This window comes from Podarcis tiliguerta (genome assembly GCF_965153285.1).
Source record: "Podarcis tiliguerta genome assembly, chromosome: 5".
NCBI lineage: Eukaryota > Metazoa > Chordata > Lepidosauria > Squamata > Lacertidae > Podarcis > Podarcis tiliguerta.
Window position 1 is genome coordinate 51,687,547 of NC_139538.1, and position 18,710 is coordinate 51,706,256.

General features: G+C 43.0%; 1 long non-coding RNA gene across 1 annotated transcript; it reads left to right on the forward strand.

Annotated features, from left to right (window-relative positions):
- The first annotated feature begins 1,550 nt into the window (after nt 1-1,550).
- On the forward strand, nt 1,551-6,010 carry LOC310677150. The gene is made up of 2 exons (XR_014510955.1): nt 1,551-1,653; nt 3,574-6,010. It is a non-coding gene; the product is annotated as an uncharacterized lncRNA (long non-coding RNA).
- The last annotated feature ends 12,700 nt before the right edge of the window (nt 6,011-18,710 follow it).

Genomic DNA, 18,710 nt, shown 5'->3' on the forward strand with positions numbered 1-18,710 from the left:
TTGTGAGATTCTTTCAATTTGTTGTTGTTGTTTAGTCGTTTAGTCGTGTTCGACTCTTTGTGACCCCATGGACCAGAGCACGCCAGGCACTCCTGTCTTCCACTGCCTCCCGCAGTTTGGTCAAACTCATGTTCGTAGCTTCAAGAACACTGTCCAACCATCTCGTCCTCTGTCGTCCCCTTCTCCTTGTGCCCTCCATCTTTCCCAACATCAGGGTCTTTTCCAGGGAGTCTTCTCTTCTCATGAGGTGGCCAAAGTATTGGAGCCTCAGCTTCAAGATCTGTCCTTCCAGTGAGCACTCAGGGCTGATTTCCTTAAGAATGGATAGGTTTAATCTTCTTGCAGTCCATGGGACTCTCAACAGTCTCCTCCAGCACCATAATTCAAAAGCATCAATTATTTCAATAATCTCTTTAAAACAAGGGTCTGTCTCCTGCCCCTATTTACCCTTCAACCAACCAGCATTTGCTTCTGGTATTCCAAGACTTTATGAAATTCCTGGAGCAGATTAGTATACTGAGGACCAAATTACATACACATCACAGAAAAAAATCACTTTACCCTGGTTTTTTGGGGGGAGTGGAGACTGGTGCTTTTCAAGAAATGCAGCCACGGGAGACAGTTCTGTGTAATGTGCAGTTCATGGTGCAAGGGCCGCCATGCCCCTTTGGTCACATCCCCATCCTGGGTGCCCCATTACTGACTGTGCAGGCAGGCTGTTCAGCATTCCTAATGTCCAGCTTCTAGCTGCCAGCATATGGAACCTCCTCAGGGGAGATGGAAGGATTTTGCTTTTTCCAAGGGATGCTCTGCACCTGGCTGGAAGCTCCGGAACCCAGCTGGCAGCCCAGGCAGCTGCTGCGATTACAAAAAGTCAGTATCCCTTGTAATCACATCAGCACGGGGGACACGCTCATAACATAAGCCCAGATTTGTTAGCACTTCCAAGGCATAGAAGGCTGGGGGAAGCCAGCTGACATCGCACCACTGGACCACATGAGCAATGCTGCTTTTGCAGTGGAGACGCCAATGTGGGCCATATCAAGACAGGCCATAAGGATCTCTCCGTAGGTGGAAAATGAAATGGCATCTTGATCAAAAGGCTACCAAGACCTGTTCCCTACTGAAAAAAATGGTCCCCTTCCTGCCCCTTTCATATCAACCCACCTGATGCTAATCATAGCATGCCACTAGCTAAGAGCAGGTCCCCAGAGCACCAATACTCTTGTGATGGTTCAGTCAAATCAAACCATGCTGCCTACTACAGGGAAATATACGCAACAATCCATCCAGAATCAAAATGATATTAAAATGGAAGATATTTTAGTGTGTGTGTGTGACTCTATTATTGAAATAAATGTGACCTTGAAATGTTTAATCTTGGTTGGATTGTGCCTCAGGAACCATTAGCCAATCTGGCCTAAGGAGCACCGGCCAGCTTATTGGTCCAGGGAGCGGACCTGAGTGAAGTCTGTATCTCTCAGGTCTGCTCCCCCAAGCAGATAGGCTGAATTTGAATTGAGCACCTTGCGGTGCCCATAATGTTCCATGGCAGTTGGGAAGGTGTGCCAACGGTCCAGGACCAAGATGGTGAGGCACCACAGGCTTGGAGGTGTTGCGGCGGGCCTCAACTGCCGCACACCATGGAAAGAGGTAAGCGGCCGTTACACTAGAGAGTTCTCCTGAGCGAATCCTACTGAGTAGCAAATCCTATTGAGATTAGTTCTCTTGCATAACTCCCATTCATTTCAGCAGGAGGCCTGGATGGTGGATTCTCTCATAGTGATCAGCCATGTCTTGAACATGAGCAAATTAGAGATAATAATTTGGGGGTTTCTGGACCAGAATCAACTGAATACTTGTGCTAGTGGGGGCCAGCACAATGAGTCCTGCTAGTGCAATGTGGCTTTTCCTCATCTCTTCTCCCCATGTGCCCCAAATCAGCTCTGTGGGGTTGGGAGAACATGCAAAACATCCCAGGTCGCACGTAGAGAGAACCCATCTGAAACCCTGAAGAGCCATTGCTAGTCAGTATAGTCTATATGGAGCTAGATGGTCTGATTCAGTATAAGGGAGCTTCCAATGCTCCTGTGTACAGGAGCATAATTTCCTGCTGGGTTCATGGGACTTGTACCTTTCTATAACATGTAGCAGCTCAGTGCATTGAATTAGGATGCACATCCCAGGCCTCCCAGCAAATCCCATGCCTCTCAGCAAAAAAAGGATGTTCCTCAGTATATATAGGAATATTTAGCCAGTTAAGGAATTTTCTTCACAGGAAAGAAGCTCAGAATGATTTAGCTCTTTTCAAGTATTCTGCAGTATGCTCAGAAAACCCAAACACATTCTGAGACAAGCTTGAAATAATTTGCCCACCATTAGAGCAAATACATCTCTCCTTACTCCCAAAGAAAGTGTATTGGAACAGCCATGCTACCACACTGACTATCTCTCATGACGGCACCTGCCCTAGAGAGAGGGAAATGGACCACAGGACATATGTATGAGGAGGAAAGCCCTTCCTGATCTGGTGGTCCACAAGCAAGGCTCAGGAGTTCAAATCAGAAAAGAGATTTCATAAATGATTCAGGTTCTCTGTCTTGAAAGCCACCGTTCTTCCACTTTGACACCTGCCAACCTATTAGAAGAGTATTCTTTCACCTTGGATAATGCCAACAAATTCAACTTGGATTTTATCATCAGCGTCAAAAAATTAGTAGCTCTTTTCTGAATGATCAGACTCTGAATATCAATGGCATATCAATGACTATCTAGTTAACTGTTTCCACCAAAAGAGATAACCTCAAAGGAGGTGAGTTACAGTTTTCAAATTAAGCAAACAGTTCCCATTTCACAAATGAGGGTGGAAAGCTGTATTTGCTTCAGCTCCAGCACTAATCTTTGCTTTCATGTGCCTGTAATTGCCACTGAGCTGGTTAAATGCTGTTTCCATGAAGAGCATCAGTGAAGCCAGTGGTTCTCATCATTAGGCAATTTTTGCTAATTGTAGGTTTGTGGCTTCAGTTTGCTCCATGTGCATAGCTAGCCTCTTCCTCCAAAGGAAAAAGTCTTGTAAAATAAAGAGAAGGTACCTAAAGGGATGCACACATCTGTCTATTTCCCAGGCAGCCACCATGCACAACACCTGCATGGCTTCGAATTGTTCTCTTGTGCTTGTTGTTTTAATCTGGTTGCAGTATGCTGTGCCACTCTAATCAGACTCTCACATTTTTCACAAAATGTCATGTGTGTTTATTATTAGATTAGGCTTAAGAAGGTTTAATTTTAGATCTTGTGATTTAAGTGGTGCAGTGAAGATTAAATGCTAGGCATAATTAAAGATGCTGATGTAGATGGAGTGAATTATAAACCTCATTAAGTGCAATGTCCTAGACAAGTTCAGGAGATAAGCTACAAAGGAACCAACTCCCTCCCTTGATCCTAAAGTTATTAGAAAGTAGATTCAACACACCGAAAGAAAGACGCACATAAATTGAAACGAAATTGATCATTTATAATTTTTATTGAATGGGAGCCAGTTTCTTGTGTAATTGATTCTCTTGCTATTCGCAGGCTACAACATTTGCTATTTAAGTGAAATATTTTCTCCCAGACACAGAAGACTATGGTTGCAGAAATTCAGCCCAATCCATTGCCCAGATCAGCAGCAGTATTACAGTACAGGGAAGAAGACTTTGAAGAACTTTGGCCCCTCACTTCAGGAAACTTGGACTCAAGTATTCCGCCCAGGCTTTTTTATTGGTATCGGGGGTGGGAGTGAAGATGGACCCCAAAGAATGTAACCATCTCCAGACCTTGGCTAATAGGTGTAATGAGGGTTTGGCTTACCACTTATGATGAGGATTGTTATTTGCCTGCTATAAAAATGCTTTGCTTCCACTTCAAAGGCAGGGTACCTTTTCAAAGTTGAAGACAATGTCCCAATGGAACCAACACTAGTTCATGACATAGCATTGTTCCCAAGGGCACGGGGGCATGGAAGATGGCTGCCCCCATTTCCCAGCCTCCTCATCTTCTGAATCATGCCATATAGAAATCTACACAAGTTCACAACATTGCATGAGCAGGTCTGGGTGGGCATAGTTCTCTAATAATATGTGGGCAAAGGAATAGATGCATAGATTTGATTCTTGACATGAATTAGAATCAGCTTGATTGCAATAAGCTCCTCAAATGAGCTCTGATCCTAACATTATATTAAGCATGTGAGCACAGGAAACAATATTCCTTCCTCCACTCCCCTCCCCTCCCCTCCGACAAATTTGTGAAAACAGGTTGGCTCTGAATTCATTTATATTGCATGTGAGCTTTTGCTGCTATAAACCTCATGGAAATGTGCATTTATCTCCCTTTTGCAATCAGGTAATGTCAAAGTCAATAAGAAGCAGTAGCTTGATTGGGGGGAGGAATCTAAAAGAACCGCTACACTTGGAAATTGTACATGGCAATGACTTGATTCATATCCAAGTGATGCAACTGTCAGATTCTTATATCCACTATCAAGATGTCAGATTAATGTTCATCTGGTGGCCTGAAACCATACTGGGGTTGGGAGTAGGCTGTAATCCTTTCTGATGAACCATCTCGTAACTGCTGGTTGCTGAGATTCTTGCAAAGGGGGCTGAATGAAGTAGGTGGGCCTTGATCTGCTTGAGTAAGGTGTACCTGGTGTGCTTAAGCAGTAGGGCATAACTAATCAAGATCACTTAACACAAATTAGTTATGCCTTATGCACTCTCCCCAAAAAGTGCACTGTGAAGTTTGCCTGTCACTGCCTTGTAGGACAAAATCCACATCCCAGGATTGCATCCTGACTTTTTGTAGTACAAATGGAAACCACCTGTGCAGCCCACACCACGACAGAAGAAACGTCTGTGCAGTGTTATTGGGTACAGGAGCAAACGGTTCATTTACACAGGAAAGGGGTGTGGAATTAAAAACATGCAATCCAACCAAGCTTTTACTAACTTGATTATGCAGATTATGGCAGATGGATGCTAAGGGCCTTTCAAACAAACACAGAAGATGTTTTCTAATGATTGCCAGATAGATATCTCGATGTGGGTATCTAACTGGAAAAGCTCTTTGTGGCTACGCAAACAGATTGGGTTTTCTTATCTTTGCTGCCACATTAGATTACTTTTGGAGAAGCCTGAAATTGGGACATTTCCTGGAAGGAGACCCAGAGATCCCACTGCATGCATTGAGTTCACCAAGTCATCCTTCATATCCTTTCTTCAATTTAGGGGTGAATTTAAACCAAGTACTTGCTGATTATTATTTTTTCACATTTCCAGCAGAGTAGAAAAGTCCTGCTAATATTTTTGGTGACTGCTTTTCAAATGCATGAAAGCATTTGGCTATCCAGCTGTTGTAGTTTTGGGGTGGGAAAGTATTTCCCTTGTACTGAGCTGGCTTTGCCCGCAATGATGTCAGTCAGAAGACCAAGCCAAATCTGACTGGATCTGTAGCGTCTTGGCATCATCCCAGCGATCCTCAACTGGAGATCACTTGTGCGACTAACCAGCAATTAGAAGGAGGGAAATGCTATCAAAGCAACAGCAGATAATGGAAACAATGGGAGCAAAGGGTTAAAAAGTGAACATTCTCACAAGTAGGAATTTGAGGGTGAGAGGATATTTCTTTTTCCTGTCCATCCCCGCATAAAGGACATTTTTCAACCCAGAAATCAAGCTCTACTTTTAATGAAAGAAATAAAATAATGTTCAAAAGCAGGAGTGGTTAACCTGTGGGCCCCCAGAGGTTGTTGGACTCCAACTCCTATCAGCCCGCCATCTTGAGGTTCATGGGTTAGCCACAACTGTTCAGGAGTGTCAAAAACTGATGTGGAGAAGGTGCTAAAACTATTGTTTGAATTTGAATGGGGGGAACCAGCTTTTAATTTGAATGTGCATTTCTGACTTTTTGGAATTCCCACTGGCAGCAATAAATAAATGTTTCATTTATTTTTGATATTTCACCCTTAAAATTGCTTTTTATTATTATTATTGTGCAAAATGTAAATTTACTGCATTTGAGCAAAGCAGTTCTTCAGTCGTGTGGTTTGTGCTGAGATACGTCCCTCTGGAATTTAGCCTTTAGTCTCTGGGTTTTTCTGGCTTGCAGACTGCTTATCATCACCTTGGTAACCCTTAATGAAACAGAAATCTCTCCAGTTGTTACCACTCTGCTGTTTGTTGTAGCATAAATCATAGTGAATTAGTGTGGTGCATAGTAGATCATGGCTCTGTGTTTGGATTTCTCGGGCTCTCTCTCTGTCGTCATGTAACCCCTTTCACCAGACTCCTTGGGCAGCCATAAGGGCAAGATTTCAATGTTTAGGGTAGTTAAACCTCCTTCAACACACTGCAGATGCTAGTTTCTTCCCAAGGAATGAATGATAGGCAACCATTTTTCTTCGTAATTGGGCTTGTCCTTCTGAGCTTTCTTTAAAAAAACAAAGCAAAACAATCTTTAGAAAACTGGGATTGTATACCTGTCAACGGTCTCAGAAAAACTGAGACCTTCCATTTTCCCCTACAAGAACACAGATGCCATTTTGGGCCTTGTGCTCTTGTGTGATTTCAGGCTGAGTTCTTGCCCTGAAAAAAGCATTTTATCTGGGTCTGTGATTTGGTGTGGTGCCCCCTAATGCATGGTTTTGGGTCATGTTCCCCCAAAAGTGCGATCTCACACTGGTCACGTAATCCACGGGGGATTGTGGACCCAGAAGATGGCATCCCAGTTTGGGGCCACTTTGCATTGGAGGGTATGGGGCTGAAGACTCAGTGGTAGAGCACGTGCTTTGCATGCAGAAGGTCCTAGGTTCAATCCCCCAGCATCTCCAGGTATGGCAGGGAAAGAGTTTTGTCTGAAATCCTAGAAATCCCCTGCAAGAGAAGACAATGCCTAGCCAGATTGTCCAATGGTCTGATAAGGCAATCCCCAATGTTCCTATGAAAGAGCTCTTCCAGCTAAAAATATTGGTGCCCAATGAACTATGGGGAGCTCCCAGGAAGCCATCACCACCACTTAAACCCTGATTTCCCCAAACTTCACTTACCATTATGATGGGGGAGGGTTACTGTTAGCAAGAAGTCTTGGAAGCAGCAGAGGCTTACAGGGAGGGGTAGCGACAGAGGTCTAAAGACTCACACAAAGCATCCATTTATGTGTTGATTCAGCAGAACATAGGAAATGTAACCCCTAATGCCCCCTGGCTCAATTCTTTGACCCAGCACAGATTGGAAACTAAATTTCCCATGCTCTCCAGCAATTAATAATTTATCTTTTTGAGTATCTAGAGAAAAATGATCTTCTCATCTCTCTGTTGACAATCCCACCCAACCCCTCACAAGGCTGGGTTTGATGGAAAGGTGGGAGGGGGGCAATTACACTGGCTGGGATGGGCTTGCAATGGACTGAGCTAATCAAATATAGCAAAAGGAATAGCTGGCTGTGGTTAACTTCGGCAGACTTAACACAATCAGTGGTGCCCATGTTGTTGGATGCTAACCCAGTAGTTGAAGAACATTTCACAGTGTGCAGGTGTTCCAAACATACCAAAATGAAATGTTGCAATTCCTATATGAAAGCCACAGAAGAAAATTTCTACAATGTTCAGCTAGCACAGGGGCTAGACCACCTGAACATGTCTTGTCCCAAATGCTCAGAGAAACTCTGCACCAGTGAACCTCCAAGAACTTACAGTGTTTGTGTAGAAGCTCTCCACAAGATCAGGATATCCACACTGAACAGCACCTTTTAAACCATAGGGATTCCCCACCATCAAACACAACACAGAGGCGTTTTCTCAGATGGATGCCACACTATTTGGGTCATCTTTTCCTTAAGGAATAGCAGCTCTGGTGCAGAGATCTCTACTCCAGGCAAGGACTAATAGTTTGGGGGCCAGCCCTCCTGCTCAGATGAGGTGATAGCAGCAAGGTGCTAAGAAGAAGGGCCCATGCCAGAGAGGGTTTTGCAGCTTGAGGAGCCAACCCAGGAAGACAACCTTGCCTCAGGCAGATTAAAGAAGAAGGTCAGGTGTCCCCTGAGGAAAACTGCTTCCCCTTTGTCCCAGCGCCTGTTCAGACTCCTCTGACAGCTCTGCTTCCAACACACCTCCTCATTAGAGCCCACAGTACCAAGCTTTATCCAAAGACATGTTATGGGCATGAGATGCTCTGAACAAGAATAAGAAGATAGATTGCCTTTCCTCCTCTGATGGCTGAAGCAAAACTAATAAGGTTACGTTATATCTGACCTTAATCTACTGAACTGCGCCTCCATTTCTTGAATCCCTGCAGCTAGACATAAATGAGCCCTGCTGAGATACTTAGATTACACAAACTTACATGTACATCTAATTATGCAGGCACTGTCTTTTTCCATCAGTAGATGGCAGCATTTGGGACCAGTTTTTATTATTTTGTTTTGAAAGCTTATGATCACGTTAGGTTAAAAAAGACTTATATATTGAGGTTTCTCCACCACCAGGATGATGATGATAATGATGATGGTTTTATTCACCACCCATAAGTCACAAGTTGTGGTTTTAAAGCTCAGTGCATCCCTGACTTAGTAACCAAGAGTGACGAGGTAAGAGATTCTTCTTCTTCTTTCCCTCTACCCAGCTACAGGTGCACAGATGTGTGTGTATGTGTCACTTAGGATTTCCCCCCTTCCCTTTAAAAACATGGGACTGAATTTCAAGGCCTTGGCTCTTTCCCCAGGAGTGGGCAATTCTGAAAGGTGAGTTGCTAAAGATAAATCTTGTTTTACATGCTGTTATAGATTCTGGTAATTCACTGCAAGATCCCCACATCTCACACAGTCTTTCACTAGACACACATTCAGACGGGATACGGGTGTACACAGCACTCCAGCTGCCAAGTAAGTTCCCAGACATTCAAAAGGTCGCTGGTAGAATTTTCTGTAAAATCTTGTGCTTGTCAAATGACATACAGCAGAGCAACATCATTGGGGAATGTTAAGGTTGTTTCATCTCAGGGAGGGAGGAGGGGAACCTCAGAATTTTCAGTTAGCATCACCATCACCAAGTCATGTGAAAAATAATACAGTGAGACTCAACTTCCTGCCAAGTTTCCCAGACTTTGCCTTTCTCTTGTCATTGCAACACAGTGCTTGCTTTAAGCAAACCTAATGAACTTGCATTCCTCTGCTGGGCCATTCCCAGCATGGGAGAGATGCTTGGGATTTTGCTGATGAAGTTTCCTTGCTAAGGAAACTGATTTTGGGAACAATGAACAGACAGGGCTCTCCCTCCCATCCCTATTTTGTTTTTGTTTTTTTAAAAAATAATAATAGCTGCCATAGTGTTTTACACGTCTGTTTTTATGCCCTCCCACTCACAGTATTTGGTTTGCTACATAAATGAAAGCTTGCATTATCATTTTAAAAAGAGCAGAAAACTTAGTAAAAGTCACAATTGCATCACAGGCAGACTTGCCTAACGGTGATCAACAAAGTCCAGTTCACGCAAGATCAAGGCGAGGCAAGTCACCAATCCAATAGCATTTAAAAGCCCAAGGATGTGAACTTAAAAAAACAAAAACAAAACTGAAATAGTCTGTGGCAGAATGGAAAAGCTAGCAGTGGCTGCACAAGAGCCCAAATCTCATTGACATCAAACTGTGCATAGGATAGGCAGCACCAAGGTTAGTGACCAGAAGTGAACAGTAACACTAACTGAAGTGCAGAGCAGCTTTTGAGCAGGATAATAGGGGTCCAGACCAATCCTAGGATTTGTATCTGACTACAGCTAGAAAGTGCATACAAGAAGAAGCCCCAAAACATAATATAGGGATAATAAGTGAAATACACACAGACATAAATGGGATCCAGGAAGAGCAGAGCACAAGGTTTGTTGGCAAAGCAAGAAAATTCAAGCCACATTTGACACCCTGGTCTGCAGGGTGTCATTATTTTTACCTATTTAAGTCTAAAGACATTTTCTTCTTCTAATTTTCCTAAACATGCTTAGACACACAGACATTATAAGGCAGGTAGGTCAAATGTGTACCTTACATGTGCATTTGTTCTGCACAGTTGAGGAAGTCTTTGATGCAAACGTTCAAAACATAAATAAACTAATATGGACAATGATTGTGCAGGATATGCAAATGAGTTAGATTTCTCATGGGCAGACTACATGAAAATGCCCTTCAACAGACACTCTCCTTTGTCCAAGGTTACATGCATTAAGAAGATGTGATGGGACCCTCAAATTTCACAAATGGCATCATGCCCATTGGGCCACAATTCAGTTCGTCATTAGGGTAGTTCACAAATAGATGTAGACCACTTGATTTCACATTACTTGGTTAGTAATCAACAGGACTTCATAGCAGGCTGTGGACTGGCTACACTGAAAAGCAATGTCTTTCAGGTGAGATGCAAGTTCTCTCTGTGTTGTTATCCAGTTCTGGGCACCACAATTTTAAAAGGAAGTTGACAGGCTGGAATGCGTGCAGAGGAGGATGACCAAGATAATATAGGGTCTGGAAACCAAGCTTTATGAGGAACAGTCAAGGGAGTTGGGTATGTTTAGCCTGGAAAAAAGGAGACTGAGAGGAGCTATAATAGCCATCTTCAAGTATCTAAAGGGTTGTCACATAGAATATGACGCAAACTTGTTTTCTCCTGGAACCCGAACCAATGGATCCAAGATACAAAAAAGGAGATTCTGACTAAACATCAGGAAAAACTTTCTGACAGTAAGAGCTGTTCAACAGTGGAATGGACTCCCTTGGAAGTTGATGACCTCTCCTTCCTTGGAGGTGTTTAAACAGAGGTTGGATGGCCATCTGTCACGTATGAGCTTTTTGAAATTCTTGCATTGCAGGTGGTTGTACCAGATGACGCTCATGTCCCTTCCAACTCTACAATTTTATGATTCTGTTGTTGATATTTTTATTTTTATTTTTTATTTTTTTCTCCTTTTCCCCAGACCAGGACTCAAGACGGCTTTCAGATAATACAGAAATAGCTTAAAACAGAAAAAAATAATAGAAAAGTTATTTGATCTCTGAAGGCTCATTCACATGGAAAACTTATCATTTGACACTGCAGTCATCTAGAGAACAACATGCATTTTTTAATGATCATGAGTGACAACAAGGATGCATTTGGGAAGTGGTCGCTTCCTGAATAAATTAACACAAATAAGATATTGTGAGTGTAATGTAAAACAAAGCAGCCCTAGAATATAACCCCTAACTATAAGCAACAGTAGAATTAACAGTGATTAGGAGCATGTTATGATTTAATCAGAGATTAATCTGTAATAAAACATTCTCTTTCAAACATAAATGGTAAGCAGGTGGTGAGCTGTGATTACACTCATTACTGCTACTTATTAGCTATGAAATATACTAGGCAATGGCTGTGAAAAGTGCCAAAACATCTCAGTACTTGTGTTGTTGTCCCTCATCCTGCTTCACCACCTGTTTGTTTCATTGACCTCTTAAATTCTACTCTTCCATTTGAAAGCCTGCTGAGCCAAAAACTGGTGCATCATTTTAATCCACTGGAGGGGCATGACATGTGTTCTTTGTTTCAATTTAATCTGTTTAAATCTAGGCCCACTTGAGCTCTCCATTTTTGCTGCATAAGAGGGCTTCTTTTCATTATACATTGACACTGGATCCTCCCAATAAACATATTTAACTCATTTGGGTAATACAGATACCCAATTTCTACCAAAGATTACCGATGTTCACTAGCTTTCAGCATGGTCCTTATGAGAGCCACACACTCTTTGCCATCAAGGGTAGCAATGAATTACCATTTACTGGGTGGTCACCTGTCATCACTTTAAAACTTTCAATATTGTGGCTATAATCCTTCTGAGAGCACATGATGAGCTGGGTGTTCCTCCAGCACCACAACCATGGAAGAGTAAAGTTTGGCTCACAACAGATGGTCAGATCTCTACATGCTTGGAGTGGTGACGTTTTGAAGAACGATGCATGCACTAAATGGGTTTGCATCTCAAACCTATAAGCAAAGTAGGAGAACTTTAAGCTAATATGCTTGCCTCCCTTCTAGGCTAGAACTGAGTTATTTCACCAGCTTCTGGCTGTACCCTTTGAGGCTACTGCTGTTGGCTGACCCAATAACTACATTATTATTATTTTTTATTTATACCCTGCCCTCCCTGGCCAAAGCCGGGCTCAGGGGGGCTAACAGCAGTAAAATCACAATAAAAACATAATAGGGGAGGAGAAGAAAAAAAACACAATTTAAAATACGAGTTAAAATACAATTTAAAATGCAGCCTCATTTTAAAAGTTGCCCATAGATCAAAACCATAAGGGGAGGGAAACATAAGGGTCAGACTGAGTCCAAACCAAAGGCCAGGGGGAACAGCTCTGTCTTGCAGACCCTGCGGAAAGATGTCAAGTCCAGAGCATTCCACCAAGTCGGGGCCAGTACTGAAAAGGCCCTGGTACTAGTTGAGACCAATCTAACCACCTTGCAGCTCGGGACCTCCAGAGTCTTGTTATTTGTGGACCTTAAGGTCCTCCGCGGGGCATACCAGGAGAGGAGGTCCCGTAGGTACGTGGGTTCTAGGCCACATGGTGAACCACACAGCACTTCCTCCTCCTCAATGGCTCATTGTGTGCAGGATGCCGAGGCAGAACCCAGGGAAGGCAGCGCCCGCTCTGCACTGGTCCATGCCATCAAGCAAACCGAGCCGAGGATGGTGGGGAGCAGGCCTGGGGTGGGGTGGGAGTTTGAGTGGGAGATGGGAAAAAGAAAAGTAGTGTGAGGAGAAGTCGCCAAGGCATCTCTCAGTGGCTGCTGCTCTCGCTCTGGTTATCAATAGGGGCTGCAGGAGGTGAGCCAGTCACCAGTGTGCAGCCAGGGAAGTGGACTTTCAAGCAGTGTTACGATGTGGCAATAGTTGTTTGAATTATAAAACGTCACACTGCTTCACAAGCCTTTCTCTCTCTTTAAAATCATAATAGCTAGCTATATGATAGATGGATAGATGATAGGCAAACAGACACAGACAGACAGACAGACAGACAACTTGCAAATTTCATAAACATAGGCTGATGGATTTTGTTCAGATGAATGCAAACAAGACAGGTACTAATAGAAAGATGAGTCTAGTCTGATAATAATAGAAAGAAATTTAAATCTTCCAGATACTGACTAAAGTGCTCAACTTTATTTATATGAGAACGTAAATTTCAGAAATTGAGGTCCATATCTCTAAACACCCACAAATCTTTTGTAGGTGATGAATTGTATAGAACATTCAGTTACAGTGGAAGATTTTGAAGGAGAGCTTCATAGCCCTTCAGAGTATTCTTTAGAGGTTATCACTGCAAGGCAGGTGGAAGAGGAAACAGATGAGCTTAACCCTATAAGAATAATTACGATGTATTATTAGCAACTAATGGCAATCTAATGAAGTCTTTTCAGCAGAGTCACCATCAACTGCAATATTTCTCTGTCAGAAGCATGAAGGATACTTGAAATGGAATAATACATCTTCTGGCAATTTCTCAAACTAAACAGGGTTTGGGGAAAGCTCTATATCTTTAAAATTTCCTGGACTTGAAAAGATAAAACCATTAAAATGGCCCTGATTCCATTTTCTGCATATAGCAGAATATATATATATATATATATATATACCTTCCTGCATTGTCTGACAAGCCATGCTAGCAAGTCACACGAACATCTTATGTCTGTAGAGAAGTTAATATTCCACTCTTCAATGCAATAGAGATTCTCAAATAAGCCTGGAATTCAGTAGCAGGTGGCATCACACTCCTGACCTCCCATTGCCTGCATCACCACTGCTTACTGGGAGGTTAAAAGGGGAGGAGCAAGGCAGTCTCATGGCTGGCCAAACACAAGGCCAGAGCTGTGTGCACTCTTTATTTGCATTTATTTATTTATTTGCATTTATTTATTTATATTGCAAGCTGTCCAGAAAACTTGGTTATTAGATGGCACATGAATTATTATTACTGCCAATATTAATATTATTAATATTTAAGGCAGCATCTTAAAAAGTAGAGACATCACCTTGCCGACAAAGGTTCGTATAGTTAAAGCTATGATTTTCCCAATAGTGATGTATGGAAGTGAGAGCTGGACCATAAAGAAGGCTGATCGCCAAAGAATTGGTGCTTTTGAATTATGATGCTGGAGGAGACTCTTGAGAGTCCGATGGACTGCAAGAATATCAAACCTATTCATTCTGAAGGAAATCAGCCCTGAGTGCTCACTGGAAGGACAGATCCTGAGGCTGAGGCTCCAATACTTTGGCCACCTCATGAGAAGAGAAGACTCCCTGGAAAAGACCCTGATGTTGGGAAAGATGGAGGGCACAAGGAGAAGGGGACGACAGAGGACCAGATGGTTGGCCAGTGTTCTCAAAGCTACCAGCATGAGTTTGACCAAACTGTGGGAGGCAGTGGAAGACAGGAGTGCCTGGCATGCTCTGGTCCCTGGGGTCACGAAGAGTCAGACACGACTAAACGACTAAACAACAGCAACAATATTTTCTCAGCTCAGTACTCCATAGCATTCACAGCCTAGGTAGGTGAATTATTTTCTCTAGTTTACTAGAAAGCCTGTACCCTAAACAAAAGGCCAGACACACAGTTAAACAAATGCCTGCTTACAATGGACCTTAGAATGCAGAGAGGATAGGGAAGTACTAAATTGATTCACATGTGTGTGAATACATGCTATCAACCATCACTTGTTAATGTGGACTGACAACATCAAGATCCAACTCTAAGGTACAAAAGTGCACACAATAAAATTGCAGCTCACACATGCATTTACACTCTGGTGTAAACACAGTCTCAGATTTGTCTTTGACTCATAACCTAAGTAATAAAACTTGACAAATACAAAAAAAAAAGTGTTACACTACTTTCAAATTAAAGGCGCAAAGGGGAAAGAAGCCTTCAGAAATGAGCTTATTTGAGTCCAACACATTGGGGGAACTCTTAGTCACAACCAACTTGCAACTTTAGCCTCCAATTTTGCCTGTACTTTTTAATTAAGGCAATGGAGAATGACAACACCTGGGAAGGGTTAGACAAAGTCATTTAACATTTACACAAATTGCAAACATTCTCATCAGGATGAAACTCATTAAACTCATGATTGGAAAGTGCATGTTAAGCATCCATCCGTTTATATGGCCAGTGATTAAAGCGCCCTTTTTACTAACAGAAAAGTTATGCAGAGCAGAACATTCAATCAAGTTCATATTGTTTTCAAGCATAACAAGAAGGAATCAAATCCTTCATTCTTTCAGTCATCAAATGCTAGGTTTTGATATGGAGTAACCTTCTTACTTGAAATATGATTTCAAGGATCTCAGAGACCTTTCAGGCAGTAGAGTCCACTTGCGCTCTGAATGGATTAGGTTACACTGGGTTCAAGAGAATGAATTTTCTCTATTAACTAGAGAGCCTTTCCTGTCTTCTTGTACCAAAGAAAAGCTTTGAATAATGATGAGGTAGTTCTCACAAGGGGGAAAGCCATTTCACATTGCTATCATGAAAACAAAACAAGTCAGGGGGCTTTCAAGATCTTTCTACTCTGTATTCCCAACCCCCTCCCCAGCTCAAGCACAACAGAACAGAGAATTCATGCAAAAGCTTCTCTACTGCGGGTAAACAACAACAACGACCAGAAGCATGTCTCATCTTATAGATGGTTCTCCTGCCCAGTAGAGTACCAGTTATCTGTCCGAAGCGGAAACAGAATCCAAGGCACTGAGGTGTGCATGTGGATGTTTGAACATCTCAAGAAAAGAAAGAAAAGAAAGGCATACTCCTATAAGTGATTCAATATATTGTGGAGTACATTTGGAAGTTGCAATTCCCTAGGTTTGAACAGTAAGTGGTGGTATTTATTTTTCCTTAACCAAGCTATTCTACGGAGGTGGGATGGAGGCAGGTGGGGGGGGGGAGAAGCCTGTGGTGGATGAACCATCATTTTCAAAGCCCTACCAGGTTTGAAATGGAGTGGATTTTCACATTTCCCCCTCCTTTTTCCTCACCAGTTCCTTATCTTAATCCCCCCCCCCCCCACTTCTTCTGTGAAGGGATAGGACTTTTTCTGTCCTGGACTGTTTGTATGGACCTTGTTTATGGGAGTGCATATCTTTCTTGCCTGCCATATATCTTTTTTGCTTGGTCATTAGAGAATTATAGGGTGAACTTGTATAGCCATATAAGAGGAGACAGTGATATAAAGCAGACAGAGAGAAGCTACATCAACAGGTAGCCAGCCTGGAAGTCTTAGACCAAGGTGGATCTCAGCATGGAAAAGAAATGCCTTTGTAGGCCTGGGACAGAAATACAGAAAGGAAGAACTGTAAGAGAACAACAAAACAGCTTGCGTAAGATTCCATCTCTAGGGAATATGCTTAGAGATAGGGACAGAAGATTGCAATTAATCCTTGCTTGTTTGCTTTTTTGTGCTATTGGGGAATTTGCTGGTTTTCATTAAATTTTCCATTGTAATACCTTTTCCTTTGAAAAACATATTTTTCTTATCTTAAAAAACTTTTGTTCCTAAACCTTGCAGTCTCACATAATTGTAAACACCCTCATCCCAGGAAGCCGTAACCTATGGCATCTTGGGAGGCTTCAAGGAGACCCCAAGGAAGTGTTTAGGTAGGTTGTTGGATAAAGGGCAGGTTGGTAAGGATAATTTTCCCCTTTACCTGGTGGCAGCGAGTTCTTTAAGTGGGGAAGGGTGGCTGCAAGCAGAGGGGTACACTCTGCTGTGGCCAGATCTCCCTTTGCCAGGTACCACTGGAGCCAGAGTGGCTGAGAGGCAGCCGCCACATCTCCCATTGGTGCTATCTAAATGGAGGGAGAATAACCATGCCAACTTGAGGTGTAGGGGGCAGCTTTCACCTTTTTTGGGGGGGATGTCCTAGGAAACAATAGGGCCTTTTCTCTAACTGGATCCAGAATGTCCCCATTTCATCATTACTACCTTTGGAACACTGAAGGAAGATCAACAATAGCAATGGGATACTGTTATGGCCAGCACTGGGAAGGCCTCTAATAATAATAATAATAATAATAATAAATTTTATTTATACCCCGCCCTCCCCAGCCAAAGCTGGGCTCAGGGCTCCTAACAACAATCAAAATGATCCAACATTCTAAAAACCTTTCATTATGAAAATTAATTAAAATCAAATTGATGGCAACCATTAAGCAAAATTCTGTGCAGATTGCCAGCGGAGGGGGTCAGGCTGCGCCCTGACCAAAGGCCTGGTGGAACAGCTCTGTCTTACAGGCCCTGCGGAAAGATGTCAGGTCCCGCAAGGTCCTAGTCTCTTGTGACAGAGCGTTCCACCAGATTGGAGCCGCGGCCGAGAAAGCCCTGGCTCTAGTTGAGGCCAGCCTAACCTCTCTGTGGCCTGGGATCTTCAGGATGTTTTTATTTGCCAGACCGTAAGTTCTTCTGTGGGACATACCAGGAGAGGCGGTCCCGCAGGTACGAGGGTCCTAAGCCGTATAGGGCTTTAAAGGTTAAAACCAGCACCTTAAACCTGATCCTGTACTCCACCGGGAGCCAGTGCAGCTGGTATAGTACCAGATAAATGTGATCTCGCAGCGAAGACCCCATAAGGAGTCTCGCTGCAACATTCTGCACCCGCTGGAGTTTCTGGGTCAGTCTCAAGGGCAGCCCCATGTAGAGCGAGTTACAATAATCCAGTCTGGAGGTGACCGTCGCATGGATCACAGTGGCTAGGTCAGGGCGAGAGAGATAAGGAGCCAACTGCTTAGCTTGGCGGAGCATCAGAACTCTCCCTTGGACAAAAAACAACCTCACTAAACAGGAAGAGAAAGATCCATAGTATTCAGGAGCCCACCCTTCCTGGAAGTGTAAAGCATAAAACTCGGGATCATATGTTTGAGCCCCACATTGGGCAAAAGATTCCTGCATTGCAGGGCGTTGGACTCGATGATCCTTGTGGTCCCTTCCAACTCTACAATTCTATCATTTCCTCCCTCCCTAACTTCTGGGCTTGCCAGCAAACACCTTTCACTGTTGCTCTCATTTTGCTGTTCAGTTTGCTCCCAAATGGTCATGGAGAGCCAAGATTTCAGTTTGATTTCTGTGCTTTGGGCGTGTCATTAGGGAATGTGTATTAATTTTATGGCATCTGTACCCCACCCTTCCTCCAGGGAACTCAGAAAAAAATGCACGTGGTCCTCTCTCCCACATACATCCTTTAGCCTCACAAGGATAAGTAATGTAAGGTAAAATGAGAAACAGTGGCTGTCCCAGGATTAACCCATGAGTTTCATTGATTTAGCAATACTGTGCCCACTCAAGTTGTACATTCCTCAAGTTGTACATTTTAATCCCATTTGCTCCAAACGCTTTGTATCATTTAGCAGCATTTCCATTCACTTTCATCAGTACTTCCATTCACTTTCATCAGTACTCCAGAAGAGCTGGCATGTACTATTTCGTTTTCTTGCAACACCTGTCTCCCTACTAAATTTCCTAAAATACTTGTTTGTGGCAGGCTCAAGAGAGGCTTCCCCCACCCCCCATTCCGTTCCCTTTTTTGCAAAACACTAGTCGAGCAGTAAGCAAGAGAACAGCACAAACAAATATTTAATTTAGCCAAGCAGTAAATCTTGCCT